This window comes from Haliotis asinina, chromosome 1 (assembly GCF_037392515.1).
Source record: "Haliotis asinina isolate JCU_RB_2024 chromosome 1, JCU_Hal_asi_v2, whole genome shotgun sequence".
NCBI lineage: Eukaryota > Metazoa > Mollusca > Gastropoda > Lepetellida > Haliotidae > Haliotis > Haliotis asinina.
The window spans coordinates 1,315,801-1,342,581 of record NC_090280.1 but is presented as its reverse complement, the minus strand read 5'-3'; the positions used below and the strand labels follow the sequence as shown (position 1 = coordinate 1,342,581).

At 40.1% G+C, this 26,781-nt stretch overlaps 1 protein-coding gene across 1 annotated transcript in view; it reads right to left on the bottom strand.

Moving 5' to 3' along the window:
* LOC137277181 (uncharacterized) overlaps positions 1 to 2,322 on the bottom strand; it is a 36,236-nt gene extending 33,914 nt beyond the window's left edge. The window contains exon 1 of the mRNA XM_067808942.1: positions 2,263 to 2,322. The gene's annotated coding sequence lies outside the window, so the exon portion shown is untranslated. The remainder of the gene's footprint in view (positions 1 to 2,262) is intronic.
* Positions 2,323 to 26,781: the final 24,459 nt, after the last annotated feature.

Sequence of the window (26,781 nt, the reverse complement as noted above, 5' to 3'; positions counted from 1 at the left end):
ACCGGCTGACCCACAGACACCTGCTGTTCCGGTGTGTGTTGTCCTTCTCCTTTAATTCTACTTTTCTACACCCACCCACCTCCTCCAGTATTGACTGCTAGTCTCCAGATCGACCATCACACGGGAGTCAACGTCCACTTCGTGAACACCTAGTCCCCATGGTTCCACTTTTGCATGGACACATTACCTTAGCCGACTTCAGCAATTCAAACAACAAACAAGTTCATCTGGTTTAGTTTAGTAATTTAGTTCGCAACTCTCTGTCGACGAATCACCCTAATCCTGGTCTGAGCCTGGTCTCAGTTTGGTCTCAGTCTCTTCTACGCCTAGTTTCAGTCTGGTCAGTGCCTTCTTCCTTTCTTTGGGGTTTTCTTTCTTTGTCTACCCTTGGGCCCTCTCCTCTTCTTCTCTTTGCTCGTCCCCCCCTTGCCTTTCTTTCCACGCCTGTCCTTTTTTCCTCTCCTTTTGCCTTTAGGTTTCTTCGTTGGAACTGTTGAAGAAGTTGTTGTAGTTATTGCTTCTGTCGTCATTAACGCATCTGTTGTGGCTACTGCTTCTGTAGTTACTTCTGCTTCTGTCGTTACTTCTGCTTCTGTCGTTACTTCTGCTTCTGTAGTTACTTCTGCTTCTGTCGTTACTTCTGCTTCTGTCGTTGCTTCTGCTTCTGTCGTTACTTCTGCTTCTGTCGTTGCTTCTGCTTCTGTCGTTACTTCTGCTTCTGTCGTTGCTTCTGCTTCTGTACTTACTTCTGCTTCTGTCTTTACTTCTGCTTCTGTCGTTGCTTCTGCTTCTGCTTCTGTAGTTACTTCTGCTTCTGTCGTTACTTCTGCTTCTGTCGTTACTTCTGCTTCTGTCATTGCTTCTGCTTCTGTCGTTACTTCTGCTTCTTTCGTTGCTTCTGCTTCTGTCGTTGCTTCTGCTTCTGTCGTTGCCTCTACTTCTGTCGTTACTTCTGCGTCTGTAGTTACCTCTGCTGTTGTTTCAAGACCTGGCAAAACCTCGCCACTCTCGCCACTGCTCCCCCCATCACTCCGCCCACCGCTTTTCCCACCACGTCTCCCTCTACGTTCACCTCCATGTCTCCTAGCACCCCTACCACCAAGCTCCCTGGATCCCTTAGGTGACCTTTCCGCAGGCTCCACTTCTCGTGATCCTTTCTCCTCCGAACTTTTCTTCCCCCTCCGCCCCAACTTCCTGTTTTGTCCCCGTGACCTCCTCGCCCTTCTCCACCTCTGTCTTCTACTGGCTCTCTTTGGCCTGGACTCCACGGATGTAGTCTTGCCGGGAACAACCTCGAGAAGTCCTGGGACCAGAGTGATGTCTTCATTGTCCTCATCGTTTATAGTCAAACCATCATCATCATCATCGCCATCAACCTCAACTCCTGTCACTGAAGGCGTCACGTCAGGAGCTGGGGTAGTGACTGACGCCGAGAGGACGAGAAGGGGAAGAAGACTGCTCACTACAACAGACGGGGTAAACATCTCACGGCATGTGATTACGAAGACACGGAAAGTGCCTGAAGCAATGATTTCTGGCTTTCTCCACGACCCTAGTTTGCTAACATGCAGATGTGTATGCGAACTAGATGGTGAAAATTGAATATTGACGGATGGATGAACTTGCCTGTGGCGAAGCGCATGAGTGAGAGAGTAGGAGAGTAGATATACGGTCTTGTGAATGATTGGGGTGGGGGTGGGGGTGGGGGTGGGGGTGGGGGTGGGGGTGGATGTGTTGGCGTGTGATTATTGGATGGATGATTGAAGTATTTGAGGTTTAGTGGGTGGAGTATAGGTGACTGAGTGTATTGGTGGGTTTGATGGAGATGAAGACGTGGGTGGGAGATACGCTGGGTCGGTAAGCAAGGCAGTACATCATACCAGTAGATATAAGCACGAATGACCCTATATGAATCCACGATTAAGTGAATGTTTTGAGTGATACGTGTAGCGTACGACCGTTGTCTGACAGGATGATACCGTCCACTTAGTGTGCAACATACGGCGAAGCCTGACCACCAGTTTTTAGGCAACTGTCAACGTCCCATCAAACCTGACAACCTGAGTCTACTGGTGGGGCCAGCATAGGACTCACACCTGACCACCAGAGACACCTGACAGGGCAACATACGACAGGGACTGACCCATAGAGACTACAAGCAGAGCCACCATACAAGCTACCCTGACCACAACCAACACATGACTGATCCAACATACGCTCCTTGCAGAGCCAACTTGAGATCTCACCCTGACCAGTACTTACCCAACAGGACACCCAGCAGTGGACCTCTCCTGCCGCTGCACATACTGACGGGCTGTGTGACTGCTGTGTGGGTAAATGGCTATATAGTCGCCAAGGCTAAACATACGTCATGCTGTGGGGACATGACAGGAATATCCATCAAGGGAACGTTTCAAAATTAAACAAAGTTTATATTTCTACAGCTTTTGTAAAAAAAAGTGGCAACAGTTTAAACATGGTTCACGCACTTTGTACTGACTATCATTAGCCTGTTCATGTGGCATTTTTTATTTCAGTGTATATGAGTTACATGCAGAGAAGAACGTCTATTAATTTAGGTGATACTACGTAATATTACTGTCAAAGTGGCCTGAAATCAAATAAATAACGCCATATATAGCACCATATTGATTGCCATGTATAATACCGTGTATCATACCTTGTATAATACCGTGTATAATACCGTCTATAGTACCGTGTATAATATCATGTATAATTCGTGTATAATACCATGTATAATGCCATGTATAGTACCGTGTATAATGCCATGTATAATACCGTGTATAGTACCATGTAGAGTACCGTGTATAGTACCATGTATAGTACCGTGTATAACACCATCTATAGTACCGTGTATAATATCATATATAGTACAGTGTATAATGCCATGTATTCTACCGTGTGTAATGTCAGGTATAGCACCGTGTATAAAACCGTGTATAATGCCGTGTATAATACCATGTATAGTACTGTTTATAATACCGTGTATAATACGATGTATAATGCCATGTATAGCACCGTCTATAACGCTACGTATAGTACCGTGTATAATGCCATGTATAATACCGTGTATAATACCATGTATAGTACCGTGTATAATACCATGTATAGTACCGTGTATAATACCATGTATAATACCGTGTAAAATACCGTCTATAGTACCGTGTATAATGCGGTCTATAATGCCATCAATAGTACCGTGTATAATGCCATAGATAGTACCGTGTATAGTACCATGTATAGCACCGTGTATAACGCCATGTATAGTACCGTGGATAACACCATATATAGTCTATAATACCGTGTATAATACAATCTATAATGCCATGTATAGTACCGTGTATAAAACCATGTATAGTACCGTCTATAACACGGTGTATAATACAATGTATAATACCATGTATAGCACCGTGTATAACGCCCTGTATAGTACCGTGGATAATACCATGTATACTACCATCTATAAAACCGTGTATAATACAATGTATAATGCCATGTATAGCACCGTGTATAGTACCATGTATAGTACCGTGTATAATGCCATGTATAGCACCGTGTATAATACCATGTATAGCACCGTCTATAAAACCGTGTATAATACAATATATAATGCCATGTATAGCACCATGTATAACGTCATGTATACTACCGTGTATAATACCATGTATAGTATCGTCTATAATACCGTGTATAATACAATGTATAATGTCATGTATAGTACCGTGTATAATGCCATGTATAGTACCGTGGATAACACCATATATAGTCTATAATACCGTGTATAATACAATGTATAATCGATGTATAATACCGCGCATAATGACACTTATACTACCGTCTGTAATACTGTGTATAACATAATCTATAATGCCATGATTAGCACCCTGTGTAATACCACGTATAGCACCATGTATAATACCATGTATAATACCCTGTATAATACCATGCACTGTACCGTGTATAGTACCATGTATTGTACCGTGTGTAGTACCATGTATAGTACCGTGTACAATGCCATGTATAGCACCGTGTATAATACCATGTATAGCACCGTCTATAATACCGTGTATAATACAATATATAATGCCATGTATAGCACCGTGTATAATACCATGTATAGCACCGTCTATAATACCGTGTATAATACAATATATAATGTCATGTATAGCACCGTGTATAATACCATGTATAGCACCGTCTATAATACCGTGTATAATACAATATATAATGCCATGTATAGCACCGTGTATAACGTCATGTATACTACCGTGTATAATACCATGTATAGTACCGTCTATAATACCATGTATAATACAATGTATAATCTCATGTATAGCACTGTGTATAATACCATGTATAATACCATGTATAATACCATGTCTTGTACCGTGTATAGTACCATGTATAGTACCGTCTACAATACCGTGTACAATACCATGTATTGTACCGTGTATAATGACCATGTATGATACCATGTATTGTACCGTGTATGGTACCATGTATAGTACCGTCTATAATACCGTGTATAATACAATGTATAATGCCATGTATAGCACCGTGTATGATACCACATATAGTACCGTGTATAATACCATGTATAATACCGTGTATAATACCATGTATTGTACCGTGTATAGTACCATGTATAATGCCATGTATAGCACTGTGTATAATCCCATCTATAATACCGTGTATAATACAATGTATAATGCCATGTATAGCACTGTGTATAATCCCATCTATAGTACCGTGTATAATGCCATGTTTAGTACCGTCTATAAAACCGTGTATAATACAATGTATAATGCCATGTATAGCACCGTGTATAATGCCATGTATAGTACCGTGTATAGTACCATGTATAGTACCGTGTATAATGCCATGTATAGCACCGTGTATAACACCATGTATAGTACCGTCTATAATACCGTGTATAATACAGTGTATAATGCCATGTACAGCACCGTGTATAATGTCACGTATAGTACCGTGTATAATGCCATGTATAATACCATATATTGTACCGTGTATAGTTCCATGTATAGTACCGTGTATGGTACCATGTATAGTACCGTGTATAATGCCATGTATAGTACAGTGGATAATGCCATGTATAGTACCGTGTGTAATACCGTCTATCGTACCGTGTATAATTCGGTCTATAATGCCATGAATAGTACCCTGTATAGTACCATGTACAGTACCGTGTATAACGCAATGTATAGTACTGTGTATAATACCATGTATAATACCATGTATTGTACCGTGTATAGTACCATGTATAGTACCGTCTATAGTACCATGTATAATACCATGTACAATACCGTGTATAATACCGTGTATAATACCATGTATAATACCATGTATAGTACCGTGTATAATGCCATGTATAATACCATGTATAGTACCGTGTATAATGCCATGTATAATACGGTGTATAGTACCGTGTATAATACCTTGTATTATACCGTGTATAATACCATGTATTGTACCGTGTACAGTACCATGTATAGTACCATCTATAATACCGTGTATAATACAATGCATAATGCCATGTATAGCACCGTGGATAGTCCCATCTATAGTACCGTGTATAATGCCATGTATAGTACCGTCTATAAAACCGTGTATAATACAATGTATAATGCCATGTATAGCACCGTGCATAATACCATGTTTAGTACCGTCTATAATACCGTGTATAATACAATGTATAATGCCATGTATAGTACCGTGTTTAACGCCATGTATAGTACCGTGGATAACACCATATATAGTCTATAGTACCGTGTATAATACAATGTATAATCGATGTATAATACCGTGTATAATGACACTTATACTACCGTCTGTAATACCGTGTATAATATAATGTATAATGCCATGATTAGCACCCTGTGTAATACCACGTATAGTACCGTGTATAATACCATGTATAATACCCTGTATAATACCATGCACTGTACCGTGTATAGTACCATGTATTGTACCGTGTGTAGTACCATGTATAGTACCGTGTACAACGTCATGTATTGTACCGTGTAAAATACCATGTATAGTACCGTCTATAATACCGTGTATAATACAATGTATAATGTCATGTATAGCACTGTGTATAATACCATGTATAATACCGTGTATAATACCATGTATAGTACTGTCTATAATACCATGTATAATACCATGTATTGTACCGTGTATAGTACCATGTATAGTACCTTCTACAATACCGTGTATAATACCATGTATTGTACCGTGTATAATGACCATGTATAATAGCATGTATTGTACCGTGTATGGTACCATGTATAGTACCGTGTATAATACCATGTATAATACCGTGTATAATACCATGTATAATACCGTGTATAATACCATGTATTGTACCGTGTATAGTACCATGTATAGTACCGTCTATAATACCGTGTATAATACAATGTATAATGCCATGTATAGCACCTTGTATAATACCACATATAGTACCGTGTATAATACCATGTATAATACCGTGTATAATACCATGTATAATACCGTGTATAATACCAGGTATTGTACCGTGTATAGTACCATGTATAGTACCGTCTATAATACCGTGTATAATACAATGTATAATGCCATGTATAGCACTGTGTATAATCCCATCTATAGTACCGTGTATAATACCATGTTTAGTACCGTCTATAAAACCGTGTATAATACAATGTATAATGCCATGTATAGCACCGTGTATAATGCCATGTTTAGTACCGTGTATAGTACCATGTATAGTACCGTGTATAATGCCATGTATAGCACCGTGTATAACACCATGTATAGTACCGTCTATAATACCGTGTATAATACAGTGTATAATGCCATGTACAGCACCGTGTATAATGTCACGTATAGTACCGTGTATAATGCAATGTATTGTACCGTGTATAGTACCATGTATAGTACCGTGTATAATGCCATGTATAGTACCGTGGATAATGCCATGTATAATACCGTGTGTAATACCGTCTATCGTACCGTGTATAATTCGGTCTATAATGCCATGAATAGTACCGTGGATAGTACCATGTACAGTACCGTGTATAACGCAATGTATAGTACTGTGTATAATACCATGTATAATACCATGTATTGTACCGTGTATAGTACCATATATAGTACCGTGTATAGTACCATGTATAGTACCGTCTATAATACCATGTATAATACCATGTACAATACCGTGTATAATACCGTGTATAATACCATGTATAATACCATGTATTGTACCGTGTATAATGCCATGTATAATACGGTGTATAATACCGTGTATAACACAATGTATAGTACCGTGTATAATACCTTGTATTATACCGTGTATAATACCGTCTACAGTACCGTGTATAATACAAGGGATACAGATCCCCAATGTGAAGAGATATGCGAAACAGTATTCCGATGACGACAACCGCCAAACGATAACGATGACGTAACACGCTCAACTGTTTCATGTTTGCAAGAATAACATCACGCGCATGTACATGGTACCGTGATCGTTTCAGGGCGTTTTGTTACGCCTCTGTGGTTTTAACTGTTTGCATCATCACTACTGACTTGATGTGGCTGACACTTCATGGGGGAGGATCACCTTGGGGATGAGCAGGGATAAAGAAGCCCAGTGACGTCACTCGTTCATAACGTTGTGTTGTGTATTATTTCGCAGCTACGATGGGAAAATATGACATTTTAAACTATTCGACAATACAATGATGCTTTAGAAAGAGATTACCCTATTCGTGGATGTCGGATATCAGTTATCCAACAACGAGTTGTTTCAAATCGTATTTAACTTGCTTTCTCTCCTTAAATACGTTTCGAAACAACGAGTTGTAGGATAAATGACATGACTCACACTCCCAAGTAATCTCTGTATATCATGTATAGTACCACCTAAAATACTATGTATCATTACCACGTATAATACCATGTAAAATACCACATATGATATCATATAAACCATATACAGTACATTTATATTACCCAAAAATACCTCATATAATGCCTTATCTGACCTCACACAAATATGGCGATTTATGGTTTGGCAATCTTCCGATATTTTATCTACCCTGCCGGGAATGCCGAACTCGTTTAGTACTTCGTTGTGGCAATTCTTTGTCTCGAAAAACATTGAAATCCACATTATGTACGTAAATTACCGATGTTTTGCGAATGCAACTCGATAGAGATAACTCTAATTCTGGCTGCTGCGACTGCTGTTGTTGTTTTGTTTTTTGTGTTTTTGTTTTTGGTTTTTTGTTGTTGTTTTTTTTGTTGTTGTTTTCTGGGGTTTGTTTTTTTTTTTTTTTTGTTTGTTTGTTTGTTTGTTTGGGTTTTTTGGTTTTGGGGGGTTTTGTGGGGGGAGGGGTGGGGGTTGTTTTATTTATTTATATTTTGTTGTTTTTTTCGTGTGTGTGCTTTGGTTTTGTTTTTTTGTTCTGTTTTTTCGTTGTGTGTGTGTTTGATTATGTGTGATACAAATATGAAACTATATATGTAAATTGTAATACCACAAACAGTATCACAAATAATCACATCTAATGTTTAATGTGAAACAAAGGCTGAATATGTACATTTTGAAATTTGGCTGTGTCCCCCGTGTTTACACAAGATGCATAATCATTCCATCTGTTTAAACTACTGTATTCTCGCGGGCAGGTAAAAGAAATTACCGAACATCGCTATCCCGTTTCAGATATATAATTTATAGTTATGGATTTCTTATATTTATGAAAAGGTTGTACAGCAAGAGAAAACCGATGTTGTCAGTCAGGAAAAACATTATGGATAAACATCCTCTTTAGTAACATACGTTTCCCCTTGGCAGACGATGAACTTACCAATCAACATTAACAACATGTAAATATGTTCTACTTTTGCTACTCTGCACATACCTCTGGCTTCCAGGTGTAATTCCTTGTGATCTCATCAGACTTTTTCTTCCATTAACATTTGTTATCTACATCCTGCACATATAATAAATCTTTCTACACGTTTCCTACCTGCTTCACAACGATACAAGAATTGCCATGCTCCTATAATGTATCTATACCACACCATGGCCCTACAATGTATCTTACCACACCATGGCCCTACAATGTATCTATACCACACCATGGCCCTACAATGTATCTTACCACACCATGGCCCTACAATGTATCTTACCACACCATTGCCCTACAATGTATCTATACCACACCATGGCCCTACAATGTATCTATACCACACCATGGCCCTACAATGTATCTATACCACACCATGGCCCTACAATGTATCTTACCACACCATTGCCCTACAATGTATCTATACCACACCATGGCCCTACAATGTATCTATACCACATCATGGCCCTACAATGTATCTATACCACACCATGGCCCTACAATGTATCTTACCACACCATGGCCCTACAATGTATCTTACCACACCATGGCCCTACAATGTATCTATACCACACCATGGTCCTACAATGTATCTTACCACACCATGGCCCTACAATGTATCTATACCACACCATGGCCCTACAATGTATCTTACCACACCATGGCCCTACAATGTATCTTACCACACCATGGCCCTACAATGTATCTTACCACACCATGGCCCTACAATGTATCTTACCACACCATGGCCCTACAATGTATCTTACCACACCATGGCCCTACAATGTATCTTACCACACCATGGTCCAGCAATGTATCTATACCACACCATGGCCCTACAATGTATCTTACCACATCATGGCCCTACAATGTATCTATACCACACCATGGCCCTACAATGTATCTTACCACACCATGGCCCTACAATGTATCTTACCACACCATGGCCCTACAATGTATCTTACCACACCATGGCCCTACAATGTATCTTACCACACCATGGTCCAGCAATGTATCTATACCACACCATGGCCCTACAATGTATCTTACCACACCATGGCCCTACAATGTATCTATACCACACCATGGCCCTACAATGTATCTTACCACACCATGGCCCTACAATGTATCTTACCACACCATGGCCCTACAATGTATCTTACCACACCATGGCCCTACAATGTATCTTACCACACCATGGTCCAGCAATGTATCTATACCACACCATGGCCCTACAATGTATCTTACCACACCATGGCCCTACAATGTATCTATACCACACCATGGCCCTACAATGTATCTTACCACACCATGGCCCTACAATGTATCTATACCACACCATGGCCCTACAATGTATCCCTACCATACCATGGTCCAGCAATGTATCTATACCACACCATGGCCCTACAATGTACCTATACCATACCACTGGTGCACGATGTATCTCTACCATTCCATGGTCGTACAATGTATATATGTTACAGTCAGACTGGTTTAATCAGTCATTTCTTCAAAGGACTGAAATGTTCCCTGGGAGTTAGACAATCTAACTGAAATGGTTGTTCGTTGGTGATGCTTTATATATGTCAAAATAATATACACATTACATTTCTTATTTATTATACATGTAATCAGATAACAAGGTCGACTTGACCAGTCAGCAAAAGGACCGTCATCATCCACGTACCGTGTTCCAACAAAACATCGTCAAATCGCATCAGTATGGACTTAGTCTACCTTACTGCCCAGAATGGGCGTTGCTTCCTTGGCCAGCTCGACCCCCCAACTTGTCCCAGATTTAACACCTGTGGGACCATCTTGGATGACAAATCAACAAGCGACAGCCAAGAGAGGCGCTGTTAGGTTTCCTACAGGAAGCATAGAGGAGAATCCCGATACATGTGACCAGATGACTGACATTGTCCTCTAGACGTCGCGTGCATACTTGTGTATATACTTGCATACTTCCACAAAACGGACCACAAACGATACTGGCTGCATTAAACTGTCTGCCGTGACTTTAGTGACGCTTATGATGAAACAGGTGGTGCTCGAATACAGGACAATCAACTGTCTTTGATTCAGTTGTACACTCTGCGCTCATTCACATGTGTAGTTCATATTTTCATGATGCAGAAAGCCATTAATTTTCCAAACACGATTGTTAGATTTACAAAATCTGAGTTTGTTGTTTTGTGACATGTGAAAAAAGCGATATGAGTTTTTTTTCGCCCGTGAGTTAACCATACCATGGTCCTACAATGTTTAGATACCATACCATAAACATCAGCTACAGAGCATTAATTATGGGATATCACGTATATACTATTACAACTGAATACAGTTAAACTATATTTGTAAAGATATAAATAAAACTAATTGACGCCTATAAGAAACTCCCTTTTGTTCCTGCAACGTGGTATATATTTTAGCTGAAACGCATGCTGAGGACAGCGGATTTTACGAACTAAAATTCGCGGAGCCATTAAGTTCGTACTTTCGAGCGTGTGCATGTTCTTGCACATATACATTTGTACAATAAGGTTTCCAGTACAGGATATTATGATAGCTAGTTCTCATTTTCAATCATGATATTTCGTGCTTGGTTCACAAACAAGTCATAAAGGAAATTAACGCAGTGTTTGAGAAGTAAAGGCGTGGTTAACACCTATAGTTTGCTTAATACGTACCGAATATTGTGTTTAAGTTCATAAACGTTTCTGGACGACTACCAACATCCTCATTGAATTGGTATCGATCACATGGTTCATTAATGTAGTTTTCATTGTGTTACAACTTGCAGATAGTATGACCGACTACTCAGTACATTGTAAGATAAAGATAACATCATCACAGACAACAGTACTGTCGACATCGTGCCATCGGGAAAAGTTATTGAAAAGCATGTTTTCCAGTATATCACTGCGTCGATGGAAAATCAATGGCATTCTCCCCTGGTTAGCCGACAATGAGTTAATGTTGAAACAATGCACACGCCCAGTAGATTATTGACTATAGGGAGTCAGTTAAACATGTCCGCGTGTAGCCAGACACGCTCTAATCGGACACCAAACACCAGCCCAAGGGACTTCCTCCTTGACTGGCGCCACCTAGTCTCGCGTGACTCCGTGATGCACCACGAGATTCCGGTGAAAGGATTTACTCAAACACCACCCGTTTAGCTACATGCGAGGGCACGCGCGGCAGCAGCGCCACCTTGTCAAAACAACTTAAAAAGCAAAAGTAATCAAACTTTTGCGGCAACCAGTCTCGTTAATTATAATATCTAAACAGCAGGCACAGCCAAGCTGTCAATGCGTTACCTCTACCGTCCATATTCCAAGCCAGTGAGGTAGCTACAGGAAAGGGTTGATCCTCGTACCTGTCAGACAAATGCATGGTACTTGTTGATGCCCCTGCCTGTTGTTGGGCAGTAGGAGTTAAACCATGAACGACCTTTTCTGTTTGGTTTGCAAGCAAGCGCTGTAGACTCTTGAAAAAAATCCACATTTTCAAGTTTGAAAGTGTCTTGGAAAGGGGAAGTTTCCAAGATACTCCCAAATTTGTAAATATGGCACTTCCAAAGATTTACAAATTTGGAAATGCCCACAAGCGGAGATAACTGGCGGGTGGTGGTAATTTGTTCTGATCCCACGTTAACAGATGAGTGAGTCAAGTCAGTTAAGATTCATGAAGTGCAATGAATAAGAAAAGCAATATTTCTGGATGTCAACTTTCAACATATGATGGGTGCGCTCTGTATTCACGTTGAAGTTTCTAGTTAACATAGGACAACTTATGCTCTGAGATAAAATGATACATGATAATGGGTCATTCCATGGAAAAGTGCAATTTCAGCGTTTGATCCTTAGACAAAAGGAAATTTGTATTTTCAGTATTCTCAAAACTGCTAATGTCCACTGGAGGACGTGAATGGTTCCATACGATATTTGGTACAAACCTCACGAAACAATGACTGAAGAGAAAAGGTCAACGTTCCAGACGTTCCGTCCATTTTGATAAATTAGCAATAAGCATTGGATTACAGAGACAATGATGGGCCTAGGTGCTGTTAGATGAAAATAACCCGTTACTGTCTGTCTGTCAATAAACACTGGATTACAGAGACAATGATGGACCTACGTGTTGTTAGATGAGAATGATTCGTTACTGTCTGTGTGTCTGTCTAAAAAAGTCCAAAGGTCGGCGGCCTGAGCTGACACCTTCTCCAACTATTGTTATATAAGTGATTTATTATTCCCGAGCATTAGAGCCCAGTTTGACGTGCTTATATTGGAATTTAATAGTTTTCATAAACTAGAATCTCATGAACTATTTGTCCCAGGAATCATTTGCCATAAGAACGTGTTTACTTATATTATTTCTCTAGAAATTATTCAGTGTGGTCTAACATGAATAATGCATTAAACATTTAGTCACCTTTTATGGTAAATCACCAAATTACATGTTACACTATGATTTATCCAAGAAAGAATTCATTTTGGATTGTGTTTGACTCAGTGCACCATAGTGTGGACAACCAATGCACCAATTGCGTCACATCACATGTGAGCACAAACGACCGATCCCTTGTGACAGGTGTTAGTGAGAGGGTACCAATTAGAAAATGTCTTCTACTACTATAAGCCTATTATTCCCTGGCAAGGGTTCGTTTTCATTACATGTAATAAACCTTTTCCAGTCAGCCAGAAGATCTGGTATTTTTTAGTAAATCCATGGAACGTAGGTATATGTAATTTGTGTTTACATAAACAGTGACAGTGGAAAGGGTATTTGTGTTTACATAAACAGTGACAGTGGAAAGGGTATTTGTGTTTACATAAACAGTGACAGCGGAAAGGGTATTTGTGCTTCTCTGGAAAAAAGGTAAACACATACTTAAAACGGTATTTAAGAAAATGCTAGGCATACTAGGGGCAACTGCAACAGTCAATACCAATGTTTGACACTTGAAACAAGAAGGATGCTGATACATGAAGTCATAATACTGTCTGGAATTGTTGATCCCAATGTTATCTCTCACAGTCAGATGTAGTTACATTAATGTAAAGCCCAAACTGATAATATCACAACACGGATCATTCCTGTAGCTCTCATGCCTAAATATGTCACATGCGTATCAATAATATGAACAGAACAAAATATCCTGGAAATAGTCTCGACGAGTAATTACCACCCTGCCTGACTGCAGCAATGTACACATTCAACCATAACATCACAGTATGACTGTAGCCCCAAGATCTTCACATCTAAAATCCATTGATCATTTACCGGAAGCTGTTGATCGACATCAGCTACACAATCTCCAACAGCTGTCACATGCACTGCATGAAGAGTGGGTGAACATTTACAGGAAGTTGTTGATCAACGTCAGCAACAGCTACACAAATTTCCAGCCCGTTTCAGATGTAGTTCTCATGATCTTCAAATAGAAAAGGGTAGGCATTCAGGGATACCACGGGAAATGAACGATTGTGTAAATCAAGAGGTAAAAAAATTAATATCATTTCTTGCTTGTTTGCAAATATCACAAAAGAATACATGAAGAAATGTTTCTACTGGAACCGCCAAATACATAAATTCTATACCCTCATGCCATCACACAATCAAACAGTCAAAAGATACCTTGCAATGTATATATACCATGCCATGAATATGAGATCCTCAGGTCTACAGATGTGATATTACTAACTATATATTTATGTATGTTGCACCCTCTGCTACTGATGTAAAATGTAATATAGGCCTATGGCCTCTTCAGTGCTGTAACTTTAGATTGATTGATTGATTGATTGATTGATTGCACAGCTGAATGGGATCAAGGACATTTATCAACATGTTTCGTCAGATTGTGATCTGTATACAGGCAAGTCAGCCTTTGACACCTTCCACCAGCAGAAGGTGGCTCACCAGCACGAGTGTTTGTAGTAAGAATAGAAGGGAAATGGTCACTACCATTAAGGACTCACCATGAAAATTCGTTTAAAATACTGGAGTCTGAAGTTGTTCACAGGTCATACGGGGCCCAATATACTTCTTTATGTTCTCTGAGAACAGTCGTGAGTGTCATCAAGGGACCATGAGGTCGGTCGTCAGAGACATCAAGGAAGGATGAGGTCAGTCGTCCTGAGCCCCACGGAAAACATCAACAAATATCGAGGGTACATCAATCCATGGGCCCCAAGGGACCAGTGAACAAAGTATTTATCTTGTGGTACACCTTCAAGCTAATTTTGAACTGTTTGAAGCACGAGTAGAAAACCGTTTGTGTCCATCGCTAGATTTTGCTGACAAGAAAAACAGATTTAGTCATCAACCTTCCATCGATTTGCATTCGCAAAACATGTTCTTCGGGATAAAGAATTACTACCACGAAGTATCAGATGAGTTCTGCATTGCCAGCGGAGTACAAAGAAATGTTACTCGCATGTGAGCGGGATACATTGGAAATAACAGAAGAGCGCTCAGCCAGTCAGAAAGCTACAATTATGTATGAGGTAAGATATATTCCAATAGAGTCTAGGAACAGAGAACCTCTCAGTAACGTATTAGTACACACGTGGCCAAGCAGCATTGACATAGCGTCTTTTAATGCCGTCTTTTAATGATCTCTAGGCAAACAACATCCGTTGAGGCGTGTTTAGAAATGATATGAAAATATCCTACTTATCCTACTACGTATTGACAGATGGAAGATGGGTTGTGGGGGTTTCAACGTTTCCAGGGTCGATGTTGGCTAAAAATCCATGTCGGAAACTCCTGCTAATATAGAAGACTCAGTGCAACAACTCATCTCTCCCTTGATGTCTCTGCTGACCGACCTCGTCCTCCCTTGATGTCTCTGCTGACCAACCTGACCCTCCCCTGATGAATCTGATGACTGTTCTCAGAGAACATAAACAAACCATTGGCCCAAGTGACCAGTGAACAGCTTATTGTGTTTATATCAATTGTATTTGCTGAGTTGCGGTGGGGTAGCTTTGTGGTTCAAGCTGTTGAATTGACACATCTCATCCTCCCTTGATATCTCTGGCGACTGGTCTCATCCCTCCCTTGGGGTCTCTAACGACTGATCTCATCCCTCCCTTGATGTTGCTGACGACTGTGATCTCACCGCCTTTAATGTCTCTGACGCCTGATCTCATCGACGGCTGATGTCTCTTTCGACTGATTGCAACCTCCTTTATGTCTTTATGACGACTGATGCCATCCTACTTTTACATCTCTGTCGACTGATCTCATCTTCCCGTGATGTTTCTGGTGGCTGCTCTCCTCCTCCCTTGATGTCGCTCATGACATTTCATCTTTCCGTGATGTTACTGGTGACTGCTCTCATCCTCCCTTGATATCGCCCATGACTGATCTCATCTTCCCGTGTTGTCCCTGGCGACTGATCTTATTATCCTTTTATGTGTCTGACGACGAACTCATATCCCCTTGATGTCCCGGCGACTTATCTTTTCCTTCTTGGATATCTCTAACGACTGATCTCATCACTCCATTGATGTCTCTGATGAATGATCCCATATTCGGTTGAAGTCTTTGACGCCTGATCTCATCCTCCCTGGATGTCTTTGTCGAATGATCCCGTCCCCTTTTGTGTCTGACGACTGATCTCACCCCTTCCTTGATATCTCTGATGAATGATCTCATCCACAATTGATGTCTTGTTTGACTGATCTTCTCCTCCAATTATGTCACTAACGACTGATCTAATCCCCCTTGATTTCCCTGGCGACTAATCTCATCCCTCTTTTGATGTCCCTGAAATCAGGTGAGACGTAGCTGTTTGTGATATCAGAACAGGTAAAAAATAGCAGTTTGTACAATCTGTACAGATGAGATACAGCAGTCTGTGATATCTGTGTGGGAAAGATTGACCTGTTTGCGATATCAGTATTAATGACATACAACTGTTTGTGATATCATAACAGTTGCGATATAGCAGTTGCTGGTTTCGGTACGGGTGAGATATGTCAGTTTGTGATATCAGTGCAATGAGATATAGCAGTTTGTGATATCAGTACAGGAAATATACAGCAGATTGTGATATCTGTACAGCTGACATGTAGCAGTTTGTGATGTCAGAACAGGTGACATACAGGAGTTTGGGATATCTGTATGTGTGAGATATTGCAGTTTGAGATATCACTGCGATGACATATAGCAGTTTGAGAAATTAGTAACGGTGAGATATAGAATGTTGGCGATGAGTACAAGTGTTGAGACTGAATAACATAATAGCAAGAGTGAGAACACATTAACGTTGAAGAACAAGAGACATCTGATCCACGACCATGGTGTCACGTGTGAATATTGATTACCTGACCGGCAAGTCAACAAATCATTGATATAAATACTGCTGGATCACAGGCTATTTCGGCCGGTTGGTATAGTGCATCGATCAGTCTACAAATCACCATCAATGGCCGCACGCTGTATTCCATAGACGCAAGGAGTCACTGAGTAATGGCCTCCTCTGTATGTGTTGTCCCCATCATGATGAGTATACTTCAGTTTCTTGTGTTCGGTACGTGCGCCAAAGCGTCTGTTCTGTGTAACTACCGCACGCGGGCCGACAGACAGCTGTACGGCAACGTGTACATCACAATGTACCCGGGCGGGGAGTACAGCTGTCAAATCTCCTGTTGGTACTCCAGCAGGTGCGTATCCTTCAACTGGAACCCTGATCTTCACACGTGTCAGCTTTGCGACTCTACGGAGAAGCAACAACCATGGAATCTGCGGACAAGCCCGGGTATCGTGTATGGTGAACCGATGAAATGTCAGGTAGGTTTGGTTCACCGTCCCAACACTGACAGAAAGGTTTAATTCACACTAACATTGTCAGTTAGGTTTAGTGCACACCAACAATATCAGGTAGGTTTAGTTCACACGAACAATATCAGGTAGGTTTAGTTCACAATAACAATGTCAGAAACGTTTAGTTCACAGCAACAACATTGTCAGCTAGGTATAGTTCACACTAACATCAGGTAGGTTTACTGCACAACAACAATATCAGGTAGGTTTAGTTCACAACAACAACAATATCAAGTAGATTTAGTGCACAACAATAACAATGCCGGGAAGGTTTAGTTCACAGCAACAATAACAGTACGTGTATCTCATAGCAACAATGTTGGGTAGGTTTAGTTCACAGCAACACTGACAGGAATGTTTACTTCACAGCAACAACATTGGGTAGGTTTAGTTCAAAGCAACAATGACAGGAACGTTTACTTCACAGCAACAACATTGGGTAGGTTTAGTTCAAAGCAACAATGACAGGAACGTTTACTTCACAGCAACAACATTGGGTAGGTTTAGTTCAAAGCAACAATGACAGGAACGTTTACTTCACAGCAACAACATTGGGTAGGTTTAGTTCAAAGCAACAATGACAGGAACGTTTACTTCACAGCAACAACATTGGGTAGGTTTAGTTCAAAGCAACAATGACAGGAACGTTTACTTCACAGCAACAACATTGGGTAGGTTTAGTTCACAGCAACAATGACAGTTACACTTAGATCACTGCCGTAGTGACAGGACTGTTTCGTTTAGAGCACAAATGTCGGGTAGGATTAGTCCAAAGCAACAATGTTGGGTAGGTTTCGTTCACAGCAACACTCTCCGGTAGGTTTAGTTCACAACAACAATGCCTGGAAGGAGCGGTTCACAACAGCAATGCCGGATAGATTTCGTTTACAGAATCATCGTCGGGTAGGTTTAATTCAAAGCAACAATGTCGAATTGGTTTAGCTCATATCACCTATGCAACGATGACAGTGGAATACTCTTTCTTAGAAAAGTGCAGATTCAAGTACTTTTGTTGTTTCCGACTTGGATTTGTGGATGGCTTAGCGTGTTAAACGGCTGACTTTGCGTATTGGCGCCTGGATTCGAATCCACTGGGAGAGATGCCGCCACCTTCCTTTCTTACCGGTTTCTCTGAGCGACTAGCATGGGAACCTTCAGATGAAATATATAGGGGCATTTACATTCTGACACGGCACGGAAAAACGTTTACCAGCACATAAATGAGGATCACTTGGCGTCATCGAAATGCTATCCAGAAACTGGGATTTCTTCACTGACTAGGATAGTGTTTTTCGAGTAGTTGGGAGGTGATCCCTTCAACACAGATCACAATAAACTGTCCACGAGGATTATAAAAAATGCAGAATTGTAAGATTGAGAACAGACTGTGTTCCAGCAGCCGGATGCAGGTGTGTACTGCAATCCACATTGTATTGTGCTGATCAAATCTGAGCTACCACAAAAGAGGATTATGTCAATCCAGATAGCTCACAATTACGAATCCCTAAAGCCGGTCAAATTTAATTCAAGTTCAGTTCTTAGCTGTGGAGAGGATGCAGGTGGTATCTATACTGAAAGGCACAGGAAACGTCTCTTGGTAAACGGGCCATAACTTGCTGTGATGTTTCTTTTGCCTTTCAGTATATAACAACCATGGTGTGTTTGTTAGTTAAACTGTCACAACTTGAATACCTGTGTAAAGTCCTAATACCTCTGAGATTCCACAGCACTATGTTTTGTAAATAATTCGATGGAGCCATAGCTCTCTACCTGTCTGTTTAAATGTGTCCACATCTTCGACGGATCTAAACTTCCTATAAAGCTTGATCCTAAACTTTGATTCTATTTACCTTTTGAATTCTCTTCGCAGTTCGCACTCATTTGACGGTTGTGATTGAACAGTAACACTACTAAGTTTTGTTGCTTTGGGTTTTCCACATCAACAAACATGACATCCTCAAGCATGAGGCCAATAAACTACCGCCTTCTGGGCATTTTCCAGGGTGCGACGCCCGCATGCGCAGACAGACCTTGCAGGGATGACGAGATTTGCGTGCCGGTGGTCCGGGCGACTCTACACATATGCCTCTCATTAGGTAGGATCGCATATTTTGAATCTTATGCACGTTGTCAGGTTTGAAGATATTGCCAAGCAAAAAAGTAAAATGATGACGCTATTTGCTCATGCGACACGGAAACGTCATATTGTACCCATCTGATTGTCATAGATACTCCAATGCTTCAGACACCTCGTCACCATAGCAACATGTAACTTTTAAAGCTACTAATGGATATTTATAAAGCGTCGTGTATCTTGTAACAAGGGTTGACATCTTGTTAAACGGGTTGACATCTCGGAAGGTTGACTGACATCTTGTAACACGGCTTGACGTCTTGGAATGTGGGTTGACATCTTATAAAATAGGCTAATATCTTGTAACAGAGATTGACATCTTTTAACACCGTCTTCTTATACGGGCTGACATCTTGAAACACGCGTACGAGTTAACATCTTGCAAGTCGGGTTGACATCTAGGAACGTGGGCTGGTATCTTGTAACATGTATTGGCAAATTCTTACACCGATTGATGTCTTGTAACATGGGATGATATCCTGGAGCATGGGTTGACATCTTGCAACATGCGATATTATCTTGGAGCATGGTTGACATCTTGCAGCACGCGCTGACATCTCGTAACAGGGATGATGTCTTGGAGCATGAGTTGATATCCTGTAAACGGGGATGATATCTTGGAGCGAGGGTTGACATCTTGTAACATGGGATAATATCTTGGAGCATGGGTTGACATCTTGTAACATGGGATGATATCTTGGAGCATGGGTTGACATCTTGTAACATGGGATGATATCTTGGAGCATGGGTTGACATCTTGTAACATTGGATGATATCTTGGAGCATGGGATGACATCTTGTAACATGTGATGATATCTTGGAGCGAGGGTTGACATATTGTAACAGGAGATGATATCTTGGAGCATGGGTTGACATCTTGTAACATGGGATGATATCTTGTAGCGAGGGTTGACATCTTGTAACATTGGATGATATCTTGGAGCATGGGTTGACATCTTGTAACATGGGATGATATCTTGGAGCGAGGGTTGACATCTTGTAACATGGGATGATATCTTGGAGCATCGGTTGACATCTTGTAACATTGGATGATATCTTGGAGCATGGGATGACATCTTGTAACATGGGATGATATCTTGGAGCATGGGTTGACATCTTGTAACATGGGATGATATCTTGGAGCATAGGTTGACATCTTGTAACAGGTGATGATATCTCGGAATTTTGTTTGGCTTCTTGGCGTGACAGGATAACACTGATCAACACAAGATATTGATTTTTTCTAATTTTCCCTTCTGCAGATTCACTCCCCGCCATTACTACAGGGCAGAGTGCATTCCCAACCACCAGGACATACAGCACTACGCAGAGTACAATGACAGACGCTTCGAGTACGACGTCATCAACTACTACTTCAAGTTCAACTACGACTACATCAACTACTACTCCAAGTTCAACTACGACGACATCAACTACTACTCCTAGCTCAACGGCTACAACGTCATCAACTACAACAACTACAACAACTACAACAACTACAAAGCCACCACCAACGACTACAAGTTCTGTATCTACAAGTACAGCTGTTTCATGTAGGTGTTAAACAATTAGTGATTGACGCGAGTGAGTGGTGGATGAGAGTCATGTAAGATCACGGCAAGGAACATAGGGAATGACCTTCACTCATTGTACTGGTATTTGGTTACCCAGGTGGTAACACATGTCTTCAGGGTGACGAGCAGGCGCTCTCGCCAATAATCTTGAAGAACCTCTCTACCTCAAACTACCTACGTTTGTTACATATCACAGTTCATCTCACCTGGTGGGGTTGGGAAAGAGACGGGAGCCTGATGGTTAAAGTGTTCTCTTGCCACACCGAAGGCTAGGGTTCGATACCGGACATAGGAACAATGTGTGAAGCCCTTTCTGGTGTTCAACGCCCTGATGTTGTTTTGATCCAAAACTGTGTTCCACAGGAGATATCGGTTGTGTGAGATCAGTTGATATCTCCCAGGAAATACCGCTTTGACAGTAGATTTTGCACAATGCCCTGACAATGCTATGAGGTAATGGATTGAATGACATCACATTGCTAGATGACATCGTTCCACTGCAAATCTAACGGCAGTGCTGTGTTCAGAGATGTAGATTTCTTCATTGAAAACTAATGAAAAGGGATTTTGGTTGATAAATAGAATCTAACCCTCGTGTCTGCTGATATCAATTATATCAACACTCGTTGATAAACGTAAAAATGTCCTAGGCAAGCCTCCGATATTTGTTACTTTATCAACTCGTGTTGAAATATTTTACATCAGTATACACTTGGGTGAAATTCTCATTATATACTGAACAGCAAAAGAAACACAGGTTTCGAAAAAATGGAATCTGACAAAAGTAAGCGGTCATGCTTATGTCTTCTGTTTACTAACCTGACAAAAAGCCAGTGTTGTGTTTCTTTTGCTGTTTAGTATACTGTACTCTGTTTACTGAACAGGGAAACGTTAAGCATGTGTTCTGCACAATGTTTTAATTATTTTGTTTTGGAAGATGTGACTGAGGGATGCTACTCTCAGAGTAAGTCCGACCGCCTCCTCCCAACCGACGACGACATCAGCAGCAACGCCATGACCATCCCTATGTGCTCCGCACACTGCCGGACTCTCAACAAACCATACCTCGCCCTCCACGTGAGTTTCCAACATTTCATTACATTATAGTGGCCCCATGATGTATTGAAAAAGTTGTTTCGGATAATATCTAATACATGTATATAAACTTTAGAGGTTTTACTTGAAGGAATATATTTAGACATAATTCTCGTACAGTATAGGTGTCTTTTCCAAAAATTATTTTTTGTTTGTCGTGGCCTCCATAAGTCCTAACACATACTTAGTTGGGTTAAGATCTGGGCTGCAGTTGGACCTGTCTAAAACCTTTTCGTCCGACACTCTCTGTTTTGTGTAGCCCTCAGTGTGGTTTAGATAGTCAGCATGCTGGAAAATCAAATTATCTTCATACAGTGTTCGGGCCGTTGAAGGGTGGTGACCATTTAAAATGTCAGCTTATCGATATCGGGATTATGGGATTGGTCTAGTGCTGTTCCAGGTGATAGTGTTGTCATCTGGTCATTCTATGATGTCAAGAATACTTGAAGAATTACATTAATTTTACAACATGGTCTCAAAGGGGTTCAGAGAATTTTATATAGTGCTATTGATCATAATTTGTTATGACTTGTTGAATGAAATTGTCACCAATGCCCATTTGCGCAAGATCGATGCTCATGTTGTTGATCACTGGATTGTCTGGTCCAGACTCGGTTATTTACAGATCGTTTCCGTAAGTCACATATCCTTTTCAAAATCATCTAGAATCAGCTTTCTTTCTCGTCTGTTGTCAAATCTGCCAGGGTGACCTCAGTGTGACCCCTGCCTTTGTTTCAAGGTGTGAGGCAGTCACCCGTGGTTAACTATCTAACAATAGGGTAGTGGGTTGAGGCAGTCACCCGTGGTTAACTAGCTAACAATAGGGTAGTGGGGTGAGGCAGTCACCCGTGGTTAACTATCTAACAATAGGGTAGTGGATTGAGGTGTGCAATGTAGTAGTGACAAGAGATAACAAGAGAATAACTACAGCCTGTTCTGAAATTCTGAACTGATCATTATAATGTAATATGCACCATCAATTCACATAACAAAGAATGAAAACTGTTTGTAGGATACAGTTTCTTTGTTTTGTATGCGACATTTCGGCATAGATTCTGAAGTCGTTGTCAAACAAGTGATGACTACGACATCAGAATCTATGTCGAAGTCGAAACATCGCCTACACAGAATAAAGACGTTGTATATCCATAAAAATAGTTTTCATTCTTTGTTACATAAAATTCATATAAAATTCATACATGATAAATGATACATTTAGTTGTAGTAGTAGCAGTAGCAGCAGTCGTAGTCGTAGTAGTCGTAGTAATAGTCTTCGTCGTCGCCGTCGCCGTCGTCGTCGTCCGTCGTCCGTCGTCGTCGTAGTAGTAGTAGTCGTAGTAGTCGTAGTGGCAGTAGCAGTAGTAATAGTAGTAGTAGAGGTCGTAGTCGTCGTAGTAGATGTAGAAGTTGTAGTCGTAGTAGTAGCAGTCGTAGTAGTAGTAATAAATCAATGTTTTTTTTATTGCAGTAGTAGGGTTGTAGTCGTTGTAGTCGTCGTCGTCGTCGTCATCGTTTCTTTCTTCGCTTTGTAATCTTTTCCATCTGTCATAACCAGGCATGATTTATTTTGGAATCAATGCGCTGACAGCACCGTAACGATCCAGACACGACCACCAACCCTAGACTCCATGCGTGTTTAAACTCTGAAAATAGTCCCTAAATTTTGCATACGATCTCTGTAATTTGCATCGATATCCAAGTATGACCCCAATACCGATAATATCAGTTGGTTTTATCATGCCGTTTCCAGAAAGGCAAGGACTGTTCGTGTGGCAGTAGCCTGGACACATCCGGGCACACGTTGCTGGCGGACTCGGAATGTGACAAGGCGTGTATGGGCGACAGCAGCATGTTTTGTGGAGCCACGTGGAAAGTGTCTGTTTTCAAAAACAGTTAATTTTTCCATATCACATATTTGTTCATTTTGCATAACATAAGGTTGATAGCTCGAGGTGTGGTATGAACCTGAACATTATACGAATATCGACTTCACTGGAGGAGAAGAGGATTACGATCCGAACTGACGTCCCTGTCTCTCTGAAAAAATACCGTGGTCGCCTTGCAAATAAAGCCTTTGAACTGAGAAAAACCCATAAAGTGCAGACACGGATTCTTGAAAAAAGGAATCGACATCTCCTTGCAGGTCAGGAAGAATCCACAGGACAACTGGAGACCAATTGGGCTGTAAGACACTTTCAAATCTTTGTGTTCCATATTCACGGATACTACAAGTTGTCCACTGGTCGCGAGGGGGCCAGTGAACAACTTATTAATCTTACCGAACACCTAAATTTTAAGTTTAAACTGTTTGAAGCACTTCTGTCGAATGCGAGGCGAATCGCCATTTTGCAGACGACACAAGGTAAACAGATTTAGAGTTATCTCCCTTCCATCGATTTTCAATCACAAATGAGCGTGCTTCATTCTCGATTCAACAATAGAGGATAAAAGACTAAAGCTGACTAATCACTATGGTCCTAATATCGATGACAGCTATTTTTTCACTAATCTGTTTAAAATTATTCTAAATTTTGGGAATGATTCTCTGATAATAGTTGGAGACTGGAATTTGGTGATTGATCCAACAATTGATCTTCATAATTATAAAAATGTAAACAACCCTAAATAAAAAATACTGTTTTAAAATTTATAGAATCTTATAATCTTATTGGTGTTTGGAGGAATGTGAATGATAAATGCAGAAGATACACCTGGTGGAAAAAAATCCAAGACAACGGGCCAGACTTGATTTCTTCATTGCACCAGAGGATATATTTGATATAACTTTAGATTCAGACATTTTGAAAGGCTATAAAAGTGATCACTCAACAATAACTTTAACCTGTTCAAACACTTTAGGCCAGGAACGAGGACATGGATATTCGAAGTTAACACTTTATTGCGGTTAAATCCTAAATATGGATAGTTCGTCAGATCTATTTTAAATGACACAGTTCAGGAATATTCAACAGAAAAAAATGATGATTTTAATAACACTGAAAACATTATACTTACTATTTCTATCTCTTTATTTCTGGAAACGTTATTAATGAAAATTCGAGGAAAGACTATATAGTTTTCATCCTACTTGAAAAAAATACAGAACAATTAGAATTAAAAATAAAACAGGTTGAAGACACTATTAGAACAAAAAAAACTTTCAAAACACAGATGAAGAACTTTTGAGTGAACTATCAAAATATAAAAAAAGAAGTGGAATAAATTAAAAGTGAGGAAATGATAGGAATACAAATCCGAAACCGAATCCTTATGAAGGAAAAAAACCTTAAAAATATTTCTGCCACCTGGAAAATGTAACTTTCTCCCCCAAATCATGCAACAAGTTGAATTGACAGCAAGTCAATACTGAATGAACTAAAACTATTTTACAAAAATCTTTAAACCAAACACAGAGGGACTATCTTGAAAGAAAAATCAGTTTAGATGACATTAGTAATGCTGTTTGCAGAATGAAGAATAATAAAAGTCCAGGGATTGATGGTTTTCCTATTGATTTCTTTATTATTTTTTTAAACAAGTCAAAATGTGGATCTATAGATTCAAAAAAGATGTATTAGCCAAGAATGAATGGTCTGCGAATAGGAAACGAGGTGTTATTACCTGTATTCCGAAACCCAATATAGGTAGAACGTTACTTAAAAACTGGAGACCAATCACTTTATTTAATGCTGTTTGTAAAATTATCAGCTCCTGTATAGCACACAGATTGTAAAATACTCTAGACGAGCTCATTCACTCTAACCAAACTGGTTTTATACCAAGGAGGACTATAAGTGAAAATACAAGATTATTATATGATACTATGTTTGAAACAAAGAAACAGAACTTCCCTGGTTTTCTAATCCTTACTGATTTTTAAAAAGCGTTCGATTCTGTTCCAAAAGATTTTCTATCAATCTAGTCCTCCATAAACTTATGAATCAACCATATGTCATCCAACATGGTATCTGACGTTTTTCAGATGAAACTGGCTGTAGACAAGGAGGCCCTTTATCCCTAAAATCTTTATCTTTTCCTCTTTGTAGCTGAGATTCTTGGTTGCATGATAAGACAACATCAAAAGTATAGTTATTAATGATAATGAATATAAACTGAATCAATATGCCGATGATACTGAACTATTTCTGAATGGGACTGAAGAGAGTTTGTATTCTGCAATCGACACAGTTAATACTTTTTA